The sequence below is a fragment of the Sander lucioperca genome, chromosome 7 (assembly GCF_008315115.2).
Source record: "Sander lucioperca isolate FBNREF2018 chromosome 7, SLUC_FBN_1.2, whole genome shotgun sequence".
NCBI classification, from domain to species: domain Eukaryota; kingdom Metazoa; phylum Chordata; class Actinopteri; order Perciformes; family Percidae; genus Sander; species Sander lucioperca.
In genome coordinates this window covers 42,305,100-42,319,997 of record NC_050179.1, presented here as the reverse complement: position 1 = coordinate 42,319,997, position 14,898 = coordinate 42,305,100, and the positions used below count along the sequence as shown (strand labels likewise).

The window sequence follows — 14,898 nt, the reverse complement described above, 5'->3', positions numbered from 1 at the left end:
GACCGGAAAAAACAACAGCTACAGTGAGTTGTTCAACTTCAACTTTATTGAAATTGTCCCAGAGGGGCCGTTTATGGTGCAGCAAGGTATACATGCAAGACCATTAGAGACAGCACAACAAAAGAAGGAGATCCACATAAGGTGGTGCACTGAGTAATGTATAATAATAACATCATGCATACCATCACCACCTTCAGCCCTGGCCAGACCTGAGTTCATGAGTGGGGGAGTAGCTGAAACTTGGAGTGAAGGGGGTGGACACTGACAGGATGGATTTTACTTTTTGCATCACTCATCTAGTCAGTGAGGTTGTTTTGTTGAACACTGAGGATTTTGATACTAATCTTCTTTTCGACAGTTTTTGGCCCTTATGCTCAGATTTCCCTACCAGCAGAAAAATACAAAAGTTTAAGACAGACTCAATATATAATTTGTAGAAGATGATCATGAGGGTTTTCTCCACATTTAACTTCAAAAGGCAAAACAGGCGCTGCTCGTCGCAAAGGTATGACCTCCATGATTGACTCTTCTGGGCTTTCGGTGAAGCGACCAATGGAAAAAGAGGTAGGTGACAGTACAAACTTTGAATTTAAACAGTTTCTTCACAATGTCTGAGTTAAAAAAACATCTTGTTGTCACGAAAGGGCCCTGTTCATGTTGCACAGAAATTTTAATTGCATTTTGTGTCTGTTAAGAGGCACAAAGGCACTCTTTAGAACATGCCCCCACAACTGGCATTGTAGCTAACTGGGAGCTCTGGCCATTAGCTTCAGCAACTCCAGTTTGCTAGCACCGATTTTTTTCCTATCGACAGTACTCGGTGACATCTAGCGATCAAGATTCAGGTAAAAATCGGCCGGAATTCTCCTTTAAAGATAACAAATCTACAAATAAAATTCTAGCGTGTTTTGGTGGCCTCAAGGTTAAGCAGAGTGGCCATAGCATCTTCTACCCCTCGCTTAGTTCTGTAAGCAAACTGTAGCGAGTCAAGTAGCTTCTCTGTTTTTGTGACAAGCTCTTTTTTCAGCAGCATCTTTCGTCTATTGTGCCTGTCCTGTATAAATGAGTACAAGCCACAAATGTGACTTCCAAGAAATAGATGAGAATGAGAGAATAGAGAGGAAAAATGAAAAAAGAGTCTGTTATGACTCAGCAGTGATACATTATTTTATTGACAGCTGAATGGTCATGAGTAAAGGTCCAACTCTAGGTTGTTTTGTTACTGATAGCTGGCCAGCAGGAAATTAAAATCTGGACAGAACGAGTCAGTCTGTACCCCATCGGTCCATCTCTGGCACATGGCAGATCCAACTTCATCAGCCTGTATTGACTGTCTCTCCTAATAAAGTACATAATTAATGTGATTGCAGAGTCAGCAGGGTGTCTGCAGGTTTCACCGAGTTCAATTTAAGCCTTTTCTTTACCCTCTGAATGTCATCCTCATTTACAGAGTACATGAAAACACGATAATGAAGAACAACCTTCCTCAGGCTTCCTTGGTTGTGCTTTTAAAAGGTCTGAGAGGAAAGCGGTAGGGTTTTCTTCAGGCTCATATTTTCTAAGTTATTTTTCTTTCATCTGTGAAAAGAGGTGACTTTGTACAACTACTCAACACCACACCAAAATTGGAAAAAAATAGCTAAGTCATTGAAACTGACAAGAAAGCCCTTAAATCAATTTATTTACTTGAGACGCTTCAGGTATTTTGAGATAGCCATTTTTATTTATTTTTGTCTTATCACATTTTGAATTTAGTTTGAATTTGTATGTATATGCTCCAAGGTCTCTATGCTCGACCCGTGGCAAAAGTTCTATTTTCGAAGTGAATTTGTTAATGTGCCTTGTTTGTTTGTGAAAAAACGCACTTCTAGTTCACCTGTTATTCTCGTTATGTCCTTCCAAAACAGCCAGGAGTGGAGTTTTCAGCCTGTTTGTGACCTGGTAGGCTACCGACAACGTGACTTCATCTGTTTAATGGACTTTACCAGAAAGTCTGCGACTGTCCTGCTTTTATTACAGACATGCTAAGTCACCACAGACAGTTGCCGTTTGCATGTACTCACGGCGTTGCGCTGCAGAGAGTGAATAGAGGAAACACCAGAATGGATATTTGGCTTTTTTTTACAGGAACGGGAAACACTGATGTATGAAAGTGAATTAGATTAATTAACCAGTTAATCAAAGGTGCCAGAACAGCGTTCTGGCTCATTCCGGCCCACTTTAACCCCTGGTCATGGTCAACGGGGAACTTCACCCCTTGATGATAATTTTGCTTTAATATTTGTAATAATCGAAAACAAGTACAGAGTAACACACTATAAAATAAAAATGAGGCCATATTATTTACTTAAGATTTAAAATGGAAATTTTCCGTTCTTGAACTTATCACTTGTCCTAAAGAATTCATAGTACAAATTGCTCACTGACATTGTCTGTGACCAAAATAAAAATGATTGATACCTGATGATTGAGGTAACCTACTGTATATGATGCAGCCAGGTGTATACCAGGCGACCAATCTCGATACCCGTTCTAGATGGATTTTGAATTAAACTAATACCCGTTTTCTGAACGACCACGCTTCATCAACGGTTTTGTTTTGAAGGAGGAAGTTACTATAGAACAAAAGCATATAATGCTGGACTCGGTCGAGACCAACTAGAATATTTGTCGAGTCCAATGGTCGAGACAAGTCAGAGTCCAAAAACCAACGAAAAGACAACAGAAAAACGTCTTGAGTCCGGACTCAAGTACTACAGCCCTGGTTTTAAGAATTGAGACGTTCTTCAAGATGGTGCGCTGAGGTCAATTTCAGGGTCAGAAGCGAGAAGCTGAGGAGGTAGAAAATCGAGAATTATTTATTTAAACATTGTTAACATATTTCAAATATCTGAGGCAACCTAGCAGAATTTCGGGAGTAGGGCCACACCTTAACCGCTCCTCTTCCAGCATTCCTATAAAAATGTACTTAGTCCATAGCAATCCCCCCAATCAGTCCCAAAACGCCTCAGTTAAAGAGTAAATGCCGCAAACATATTTTTTGCAGATCTACAATAATAAATTTGAAATTTGTCAAAACTTGCCATTTTCAGCGTGTAGCTCGAAGCTTTCCCGAAGCAAAGGGATTTGAGAATGGCAACACACGAAAAGTGGAAGGTGAGGTACATATGGTGTGTTAGCCAAGCGCCGGATGGATGTCAGGCAATTGTCCTGAAAATGTTAATTCAGACTAATCTACATAACATGTCAGCCAAGACTATTGTTAATTCCCCTGTCAAACACAGCATCACCAAAAACTTCCAACCGGACCTAATTTTTCATAAACGCAAAAATAAAGTAATTCCATTTCACAGAGCAGAAAACTTTTTAACGCTCTCACGTCAGCTTGTTGTGCCCATGATCTTGGCCACATGCCATCGCTCCGTCAACACCTGTTTTCTTCTGGGATGTAATAATGAGAATCTAGATACATTACATTTCCTTAAAGCGTATTCGGTGTTGCAAACAGTGATGGAATGTAACATTTAACGTTACTGTACTTAAGTACATTTTTCACGTATCTGTACTTTACTTAAGTACAATCAATAGTGCATACTTTTGACTTTTACTTCGTTACATTTTGCAGCAATTATCTATACTTTCTACTCCACTACATTTCTACAACGTTCCATTACATTTTCATTACATTTTCTGATCAGTTTTTCCCCCACCCTCCGTCTTCCTGACCGTTACACGTTTGCAGTCCGCAGGGAAGCCTTCAGAAGCGGCCGACCAGCTCCCGGTGCCGCACGCGATATCACAAATCCCACTATGGCCACACCAAGACCCGCCCTTCAATAGCATTTATTGGCCAGTCACGTACCGCTTCTGGTACTACCGCTGCTCCTGTTACTGCTGCTGCTCCCGCTACTCTGTTTGGTCATATGTGAAGCATCCGTTCACATAAGGTTAATATACAACCCGTATATTTATCTTAAAAACACTCCTGGTCCTCCTCAGCTGTGAAGCCACATACTTGTTGTCCAAGCCTGTGTGTTCTTGCTAAATAAATGTGTGCAGCATTCACTGTCCCGTGGGAAATAATGCAAAGTCGAGCTTCATGCAGATCACCCTGATAGATAACTAGAATTGTAAGTCAGAATGTAAACTGGGCCACAGATGGTAAGCACAATTAAATTAACCTAAAACTAACTTAATTAAAATGCCACAGCCCATACTGTTTTTTTTTTAATTATTAGAATATAGACATTAAGAGAATAAATTGTTATGCAAGTACTTTTACTTTTAATACTTAAAGTACATTTAAAATCAGGTACTTTTTACTTTTACTTAAGTAGGGTTTTCATTGTTGTACTTCTACTTTTACTAAAGTAAATATATCTCTGGCTATTTGTACTTTTACTTAAGTACTGAGATTCAGTACTTCCTCCACCACTGGTTGCAAATTAGTTTTTTATAATTCCTATGAGATGGGGTTGATAGCTGGTTCCACCAGTCAAAATCCACTCCTCAAGGTCAGTCCAAACATTACAGAGTCAGGAAACATACACACTATTCATGACTCTAGACAACACTCCACTGCCTGTGAACTAAGAGAACCAAACAGTGAACACTCCTCTGCTTGGTAGTGGAGATGCTTATTATACTTTAACCGAGAAGCTACACCTTTTTTTTTTTTTGACAGGAAGTCTGTTTTCATGACAACCTTTTCAACTTATTGATTTTGATGACGTGATAAACTGTGTGAGTAGAAAGAAAAAGTGATGGCTGTGAGGAGAGGAAGCTGGAGAGAAAGCTACAGTCAGACCAGTCATTCAGACCAAATTAATAATGCAACACCTTCCTATCAACAGCAAGAAGAGACCACCCCCACACACAGTCTCTCTCTCTCTCACACACACACACACACACACACACACACACACACACACACACACACACACTTTAGGTAGAGTGCAGTCTACTGTATCAAATCAAAGCAGAAGTAAGCTGCACTCTGGTACAGCAGCATCATCAAATATGAGCTACCAGCTGGATTTAAAAGGACCATGTCATTGTTTTTCCATGTTTACCACAAATCCTCCATTTTACATGTTCCTATTTATTTCACTACATTATGAAATTCAGTTTGCAGAGACTTCCTTGAGGTAGTAATCTCTCACACTCAACATGTCTGCTTTCATTTTTATACTATTCTTGTTTTGAAATACAGGTGTAAGTGCAAAGTTATTTTAAAGGTCTTTACATGTATTACCATGCAACTGACCAAGCCAGAAGAGGGCTCGACCAGGTCTTATTACAGGCCAAATTATCGATGAACACCACCTTATGACTCACATTCTCACTTTATTTCTCAGCCTCAGAACAAGAGGGTCCCCCACCAGCACAGGTAAAAGACACAAATAAAAACAGAAATGTAAGCTGTTAACACGTCAAAGGAAAAATTATTTTGAGTCAGTTCATTTTTTTTTTTTTTTTTTTTTTATAAATACAAACGCAATGTGGAGTGCCAATCTCGACCCTAAAATGTAAGGACCCTAAGGTGTAACTGGTTATGTTTGTCACAAGTTTTATAAAATAAAGGCATCAGCCAACCAATAAATTAACACTAGAACCCCATATCCCTGATTCCCTCCTGCCCTGACTTTTCCTAAATAAACTATTCTGCACATTCTTATATGGTCATAATGATAGAAAAACGTTTAGAAAACCAAAAAGATTGTTTTTTTTGTTTTTTTTTCACAAAAACACCCTCCTTCAGTCACAAGGACAGGCCCCCAGGAAGTGTGCCAGGCTTTGAAGCAAATAGAATATAGCGGCCAAACTTTACTCCCGGGCCGTCATTTGATGCCCTCTGGCCCAAAAATACTTTTTTCCCATAGACTTACTGATCATCAATTAGTGGATACATTTTTTTGAGTGTCCCAACCCCTGTAAAATGAATTGTTTCACTATCAGATTTTGATCCATTCGGTCCAATAACATTTGGAAAGTCTAGAAGAGCCGTACGATTAAATCATTTAATCCCCATTAAAGTTAGTGGAGCGCCTGCTCTATGGGCCGTACAATGCAATAGTAGTGCTGATCTTTTTTTTGCTCGAATGATGTATCCAGTTCTTATAATACATCCATGCAACAGGAGAAGCACCAATTAACTTTGGTACTTTCCGCAGCCGAATTGACGTATTTGCATAATGGCAGTACAGTGCATCGAGTCAATGAATGAGACATACTCATTTGCAGTTCAATATTCACTCACATGCACTTAAAAAAAAAAACTTACACAAAAGGTACTGTATGTAGGCCCACCGTATTTATCCTTTCATATGTGTAAAATATCAGAAATGAATGACGAGAAATAACTTTAAAAGCTGTGTCCCGCTATACGCTATAATATCAGAAATGTTTTTTTATTTATGTGACTCATTTGAACATAACACATTTCTAAATTCAATTATTTTTTAGGTTGGTGTGGATGTGTGCAATCAGATGGAAAGTTGTGTGTTGTCTGTTGAACTGAAAAACGCACTGTGCACGGGAGAGATGGAGAGACAAATGCTGAGGAGGACTTATTGTTGTTCTTTCATTAGACAAAATGTGATAATATAATAATTTGCACTGTCACTTGTAATTATATTTACCATTTAGTTTACTTGCCAAAATTAAAATGCTGAAATTGATTACAAAACGTTTCAGCATTTATGTCACAATGTTTGTTGGTCTGAAATGTATTTGAAACAAACAAAGCAGCAGCATTGTACCACAACTCATGCAACATACTTCGACCATTGAGCAGACACAACACTGCAGTAGTGGGAGAGGGAGATCAGAGCTATCCTGAGGTATTTATTTCCTGTCTTGATGCAATAATTAATTGAGTTGGCTGCATTGCGCACATGAGGCACTGAAGTGGGTGTGTTACATAATATAACTTAAAATAAATGCAGACATGATGTTTATTGTGATGGATTACTGACCTAACTATCGGTCAACAAGGTGTGTGATTTTGAAAGAAGAGCTCGCTGTTTGTTTTCTCCACTTAACACTGGTTTCTTTTAACTATGACCATGAGAGTTTTAACCCTATCCTAGCCTAATCTATGCCTAACCAGGTAGCTTTTTCTGCCAAAACTTTAACTGTAGCAGTGGCAGATGTCTGAGTGGGTAATTTCGGTTTTGGAAGGCAATGACATCGAACATTTTTCTACTGATAGACCAGGTCAAATAAGACTAAAAGTCTACTATGAGTCTTCTTTTATATAGTGTATATATAATTAATATAAATAAATGTTAATGTTTTGTTAATGGTCATATTACTGTTTATTGTGTTCTGTCCGAATATTTGGACAATTGTATGTTGATGCTTTGGCAACATTGTTATTGAAACTGCCATGCCAATAAAGCCCCATTGAATTGACTCTGCAGCCATGCTCGCAGCTCTGCACAGTTGTGTAGCTAAATGCTAATTTCAGAATGCCAACACGCGTACAATGACAATAATAACATGCTGATGTAAACTGAACGGACTAATTAAAATGTTGACCTTATGATGGCACTAGAGGAACATGAAACATGAAAGTTAAAGTTCATGGCAATCCATTCAAAAATTCTATTCTATAAATCAAACATAATCCTCTTGGGCTAAGCTCCGGATGCAGAGACGGTGGCTCTCCAAAATGGTTTCAGGAAGGAACTCGTTGTTTATTCTGGTGTGTTGTCTGCGTCACATAACCGAAAGTGAAGTAATGTAACAAATGTACAGCTATAAACCCAAAGAATGATCTTCTTCTAAACTTAACTAAGTAGTTTTGTTGCCTAAACCTAACCTAGCGACCGTTACGTTTAGGTATGAGGATGGAAAACGCTCCTGTGCGTCGTATTTTCTGCCACCGCAAGGGGGCTCATTTATGAAATGCTCCTAGGTTGTATTAGGGTAGGAATAAACGACCAATGTGGTTGTATGGTTTGGAGGACTTGTACTAGGTGCATTACTTATTCCAAACACACAAATATTTATAATTTGTATAATTTATTCCATAATAATACTTTTTTATTATTAATGATTTTATTTATGGCTAAAGGAGAGCGGTGCCCTAGCGCCCTCAATTGGCCTGCCGCCCCTGCTTATTACTATACAAGCCGCTTTGTCATAGATCAGTTATAGAAGACAGTAAGGACCCAGAGACTAAAGCCCAGCTTGTTCTTCTTCTAATGTTTACCATTATTTCCAGCAAATAAGTCAACAGTGACATAACAAAGGTCCTTAACCCTTTGTAAAAATGCTCATGCTATTAAATGGAGTATACCTATTGCAAGAAAGAAAATGTAATGTGAGATGTGTATGTATGTGTGTGTGTGTGTGTGTGTGTGTGTGTGTGTGTGTGTGTGTGTGTGTGTGTGTGTGCATTGATTACATAATGCTGTTGGCAAGCTATCCCTGCTGAATAGGAGCTTTCAGGTTTCCTGCTTGTTATTAATAGATGTATGTCCCAAATTGTTAAGGACTTTCAACTGACTGTCCTGACAATGTTTGTTCTCTTTACAGTGTGTTTTCTTTGTATTTCATACAGTACAATCTGCTGGTCTACTATTGGAGCAAATGTTCTGGTCTGCTAATATACTGTAATAACAGTTGATTATCTACTCCACTCAGCCTGAGAATTACACTTATTTGGGCCATAGAACAAAAGAACACCATCATCATTTTGAATATCTTTGAAGTCAAAAACACAAAAAACTTAAACTGCATTGAAAATCACTTCTCTTACCAGAACAGATCAAACTGAAGTTCACATCCAATCGATGGTGTCCAGGCTTCACAACAAATCTATCTTAAAATTCATTCGTAGCCTTAAAATTAAAGTCTGAAGTTTCCTTACTGTGTCTGTAACCAGCATCAACACAAGAGACAGCTGACGGATTAGGGCAGGAAAGGATAGTGCCAGCCTCTCTCTCTCTCTCCCTCCCTCCCTCTCTCTGCAGCACTGCTCCCTGCTGCCATCCACCCACCAAATGCACAATGGTACAGTCCACTTCTGTACTGCAGTACTGCAAGATCATGCCATTTGCCAGACTGGTGGGGGTGGGGATGGGGATGGGGGTGGGCGTGGAATTAAAGAGACATATGGGTGGCTGGTGGGAGGGGGATGGATGGAAGAAGGCAGGGAGGGAGGGACGGATAGATGAGGAAGTGAAGCAGGGGAGTGACAGATGTGTTGACTTGGAAATGCTTGATGAGATGCTTTCTCTACAATGATGGAAAAGTCGTGCACCTTTACACAGATGCAGAATGTCTCTGTCTGCATGTTTGCTTTTTTTCTGTTTATTTGTTATTGCATTGTTATTGCATTTTTAGCAAATATGTTTTTTCCAAATACCATAAATCGTAATTAAATTAGATCCCTTTTTTCTACAAACATACAAAAAATACTGTAAAATCTTGATCAATTCAACATTTATTGAAAATGAATGAAGATATTTGAATACTCACTGAACTGTTTAAGTAATTTATCTTACATTTTATTATTTGCTGCTTTTCTCTGTTTTATATCATCGTTAATTGAATATTGTTGGGCTTTCGATATCTACTTTGATTCAGGAAATTTTGATGGACTTCTGGACCACTATTTGCTGTCATTTTAAATACCAAATAATTATTGAATAAATAATTGACAGGTTACTTGGATGAAAATAATTCTTAGTTTCAGCCTTATTGTAAATGTAAATGCAATGCAAAGTACATCATAGGGTTGTGCCAATAGACGATATCATCGTCCATCGGGTGATGGCTGACGGACATCACGATGGAGAGCCACCATTGTGATGCCACGCCCCCCACCCTGTCAGACACACTAATCCTAGTCTCTTCTATAGTTAACCTAGAAACTTTGAGGGATTGCTCTGTAAATTAAATTGAGAATATAACTAATGCATATACATGCTATTATAAATATAATAATAATAATATAATATTGACTGTAGTCTATGCCAGAGACGTGACGTGTTAGTCTGTGAAACTACCGTGTCAGGCTACACAAATATTGATCTTGACATTGTTAGCCTCTTGTTATTACATTACATGTCATTTAGCTGACGCTTTTATCCAAAGCGACTTCCAATTAAGTGCTTTCAACAAGCAAGCAGGTTGGCTGATGCAGAGCCGAGTGGGCGGGTTGGGGTATAGGGTTTGACCATGTCCTGGATGTATGCCAGGGCTGATCCGTTCGTGGCCCTGTATACAAGTACTAGTGTCTTGAAGCGGATGCGGGCAGCAATTGGTAACCAGTGAAGAGAGCGGAGGAGCGGTGTAATGTGAGAGAACTTGGGGAGGTTGACGACAAGTCGAGCTGCTGCGTTCTGAATGAGCTGCAGGGGCCGGATGGCACATGCAGGCAGGCCAATCTGGAGGGAGTTGCAGTAGTCAAGACGCGAGATGACTAGAGCCTGAACCAGAACCTGAGCCGCCTTCTGGTTAGAAGGGGACGTATTCTTCTGATGTTATGCAGCATGTATCTACATGATCGGATAGTTGCAGCGATGTTGGCAGTGAAGGTTAGTTGGTCGTCAAGTGTCGCACCCAGGTTTCTAGCAGTCTGGGTGGGGACTACCACAGAGTTGTCAATTGTTATAGTCAGGTCCTGGGTAGGAGAGCCCTTCCCTGGAAGGAAAAGGAGCTCAGTCTTGTCAAGGTTGAGTTTCAGATGGTGTGTGGACATCCAAAAAGAAATGTCAGTCAGACAGGCCGAGATACGTGCTGCTACTTGAGTTTCAGACTCCGGAAAGTAGAGAATTAGTTGGGTGTCATCTGCGTAGCTGTGATAAGAGAAGCCGTGCGAGTGGATGACAGACCTGAGATAGTTGGTGTACAGAGAGAAGAGGAGGGGACCCAGGACTGATCCCTGAGGAACCCCAGTTTTGAGTGGGCACGGTTCTGAGGTAGCTCCTCTCCAAGTTACCCGGTCGGTTCGATTTGTCAGGTAAGATGTGAGCAAAGAGAGAGCAGAGCCTGAGACACCCAGATCCTGGAGTGTCGAAATGAGGATCTGGTGGTTCACTGTGTCAAAGGCAGCAGAAAGGTCCAGAAGGATGATGATGGAAGAGAGAGAGGTTGTTCTAGCAATGTGAAGCTGCTCAGTGACAGCAAGGAGGGCAGTTTCTGTTGAGTGGCCAGCCTTGAAGCCAGACTGGTAGGGATCAAGAAGGTTGTTCTGGTGGAGATAGGAAGAGAGTTGATTATAAATGGCACGCTCAAGAGTTTTAGATAGAAATGGAAGAACGGAGACGGGTCTGTAGTTATTTACTTCAGACGAGTCGAGTGTTGGTTTTTTGAGTAGTGGGTTCACTCTTGTCTCTTTGAGGGCGTCATGGAAACAGCCAGTTGACAAGGAGACATTGATGAGATGGGTGAGGAAAGGAAGAAGGTCAGGAACAATAGACTGAAGAAGGTGAGAAGGGAGGAGGTGGACTGGGGGAATCTAGGAGGTTAGAGAAGATGGATAAAAGTTTTTTGGGCCCCACCCAGCTAATCAGTCAACAAAACACCTGGACAGTCGTTAAGCTACACTCCCCAACTCCACACTTCACACTAAGATAGACTGAAACTAAACAGTTTCAGTCACTTTAAGTAAAACCACTACATTCTTGCCAAAAAACACAGCAAATCCAGCAAACACACACAGCAGAAGTAGAAAAAAAGTAGAAAAAGCAGCAAAACCCAAATAAAGTAAGTACTTATCTTAATATCTAGCTGTCTAGTAGTATGTTTCCTCAGAAGTCAAATGCACTCTAAGCCTTGGTCTGATTTGAGCTGTCTTATGTAATTTGCTGCAGATGAGGAGTCTAATCAGCTAATCAGTCAACAAAACACCTGGACAGTCGTTAAGCTCCACTCCCCAACTCCACACTTCACACTAAGGGGCCATCCACACGGAGACGCTTTTTAATGCAAACACACGTTTTGCATCGTTTGGGCTGATCGTCCAAACAAATCCTGTAAACACACTGCCTGAAAACGCGCTTTTTTGAAACCTGGTCCCACGGCTCCCTCCCTAGCCTTCGACCTAGCTAGCGCACGGCCACTGACACGACTGTAGTCAAGCTAACCGTATCCTATCTCCATGGTCAAACCAGCTCACTTCATCTAAATACTTTGTCTCTGCTCCCTGACACTTCCCTCTGCTCTGCTGGTCCTGGATTCTACACAAGATATATTGCTAACCTTATGTAGCTAACATTAAACATCGCTAAAGTAGCTGACCGCTCCAGCAGGGAGCTAACGTTAACGTTAGCTGCTATGGTTAGCTGTTTATAAAGTGGAAGTAGACAACTTATCAACTAGCTAGCTAATCTGTCTGGTCATCAACTCCTTGAACGGATTATAGTAACTTTTAGCACGGCTTATTGTAGAAAGGCTACCGCAAGAAAAATGTGTAGATTATCAAAAAGATATTGGATCATTGATGTTTGTTTGACTGCCAATGTTAGCTAGCAGAGTTAACGTTAGTTCTGCCAGCTAGCGCGCTGCAATCATGTCCGATGGCAGACAGAATTGCAAAATAAAAAGCAATCCAACAGCACATTATACATACATGTAAACAAAGACGTTTTCTTGCGGCGGCCTTTATAAAATGAGCAGTGGTGAAAGTTATTAAAGTCTAGTTGTGTTATGCAGTGGCGCAAAAAGTGGGTATGCACTATATGCGGCGCATAGGGGTGCAGCACCAAGCGCCAAAGCGATGGTTAAAAAAAAAAAAAAAAATTCTAAATCATTTCTGCATTTCCTCAATGTTATTATATAACATTTTAGAGGACTAACAGGCTAGATTTGGAGCCCTGTCTCATAAGATTCCATCATAGAATGTTGACATAGAAGAGGGAGGGGAAGTGGAGGGAGCGGGGGGCGGGTGGGCCCCAAGGGGGTAAGCTTCGCTTCAGAGCTCAAATCTCCTATGGCACCATTTTGATGCTACAAAGCGATCACCCGACGTTAGCATTCCATTGACTGCCATTCATTTTGACGTCACTTTGACAGCGAATAACTTTACATCTGAAACGTTTAAAGACTTTATTTGTCCATTGTTTATTTCTAAATTGTCGCTGCATACCCCTCTGACACTAGGTAGTTGCGCCACTGATGTTATGAACGGAAGTGGAAGTGACTGAAGAATATGCTCTTCTTCTCCATTTTTGGTGAATTTCTGTAGCAGAAACAGCGCCACCTATAGGCCTGGAATATGAAGTAACGTGTCTTTTACAAATGCTCCATTTGGACGCACATTTTTTTTGACACGGTTCCAGGTAAGACGGGGAAAAAAAGATCGTTTTGTTACGTGTGGACGTGGCCTAAGCTAGACTGAAACGAAACAGTTTCAGTCATTTTAGGTAAAACCATTAAATTCTTTCCAAAAAACACACATAGCAAAAGTAGAAAAAGCAGCAGAAGCCAAATAAAGTAAGTACTTATCTTAATATCTAGCTGTCTGTAGTAAGTTTCCTCAGAAGTCAAATGCACTCTAAGCCTTGGTCTGATTTGAGCTGTCTTATGTATTTGGCTGCAGGTGAGGAGGCCCCACCCAGCTAATCAGTCAACAAAACACTGAAAGACTGAAAAACTAAACAGTTTCAGTCACTTTAAGTAAAACCACTAAATTCTTGCCAAAAAACACAGCAAATCCAGCAAACACACACAGCAGAAGTAGAAAAAGTAGAAAAAGCAGCAGAACCCAAATAAAGTACTTATCTTATATCTCGCTGTCTAGTAGTAAGTTTCCTCAGAAGTCAAACGTACACTCTTGTCTTTTTTACATGTCTTACATTGTACATTTAACTTAAAATATTTAATTTCCTACAAGAAAACAGCCCTTATTAATGAATTATTAGCAGCTTATTGTAGTGTCTCAGGAAATCTTGCTCATTGTCACATAGCTCTTCTGTGGCCACTGCACTGAAGCGGCAGTTTAAGATAAGCCCAGACTTCAGCGAACATCAAATAACTTTTGTCTTGTTAATACTTTTAGAGACAATTTGCCTTGGCCATAATGTCAAATCAAATGAAAGAATGAAGGTGATTCTGACAACACACATTTATTAAAACACAGAAGAGCAACAAATCAAGAACAAGAAAACGGGAACAACACTCAGACCGAAACTCAGGATTTCCATTTCACTTATAATTAGCAGCACAATTAACTTTGGTTGTGCAAAGCATGGGCTACGAAATAAATTATGTTATTGAAATATTGTAAAGTGGTCATATGCTACACAAATGAACGTTTAAAAAACAATATGCAAAAATCAAAATTGAATAGCTCCGTAACGGATTTCAAAAAGTCCGTAAAAAAGTCTAATATCTTCCACCATAGACCATGTTTAAATTTCATGTTTCTGGTCAGAAATACCAACATATTCACTTTCTCTGGTTTTAATAAGCTGCGGATTGGAGTAACTACACTACCTGCTGTGCAGAAGACCTGCTCTAATGGAGTACTGGTAGCACATATCATATGCACAGATATTTCCGTGCTAATGCAATGAACGGAAACCTTTTTTCGTTCGTTTTCCACCAAGTCAGTGGGTCCTCTTCCCCATCAATGGCCATTTCCTGCAGGTACATGGTCATTTCTGACTTGACCTTTTGCTCATCAGTGAGCGTGGCTGCTGTGGCTGCTCTCTTCCCAAGAAGGCTGCCCAAAGACCACTTTTTTTTCTTAGGCACGGTGGCAGTGCCGGCATCTGGTTCCTCTCCCTCTTCTCCAGCATGTGAGGGACCTGGTGTTGGACTTGGCAGCGACAGAGCAATCTCTGTCACAATCTCTTCGTCGTCTCTTTGTGGAATGAAGTTCGGGAGGTTTCATATGGTCCTCTCAGTATCTGGGGTCAAGCAGTGTTGCTTTACACATCC

The 14,898-nt window shown here is 40.3% G+C and overlaps 1 protein-coding gene across 2 annotated transcripts in view; it reads right to left on the bottom strand.

Annotated features, from left to right (window-relative positions):
- Window positions 1–8,962, bottom strand: part of LOC116048660 (synaptic vesicle glycoprotein 2B-like) — a 112,488-nt gene extending 103,526 nt beyond the window's left edge. For both annotated transcript variants that reach the window (XM_036003043.1, XM_036003044.1), the window contains exon 1: window positions 8,768–8,962. The gene's annotated coding sequence lies outside the window, so the exon portion shown is untranslated. The remainder of the gene's footprint in view (window positions 1–8,767) is intronic.
- Between the last annotated feature and the right edge of the window lie 5,936 nt (window positions 8,963–14,898).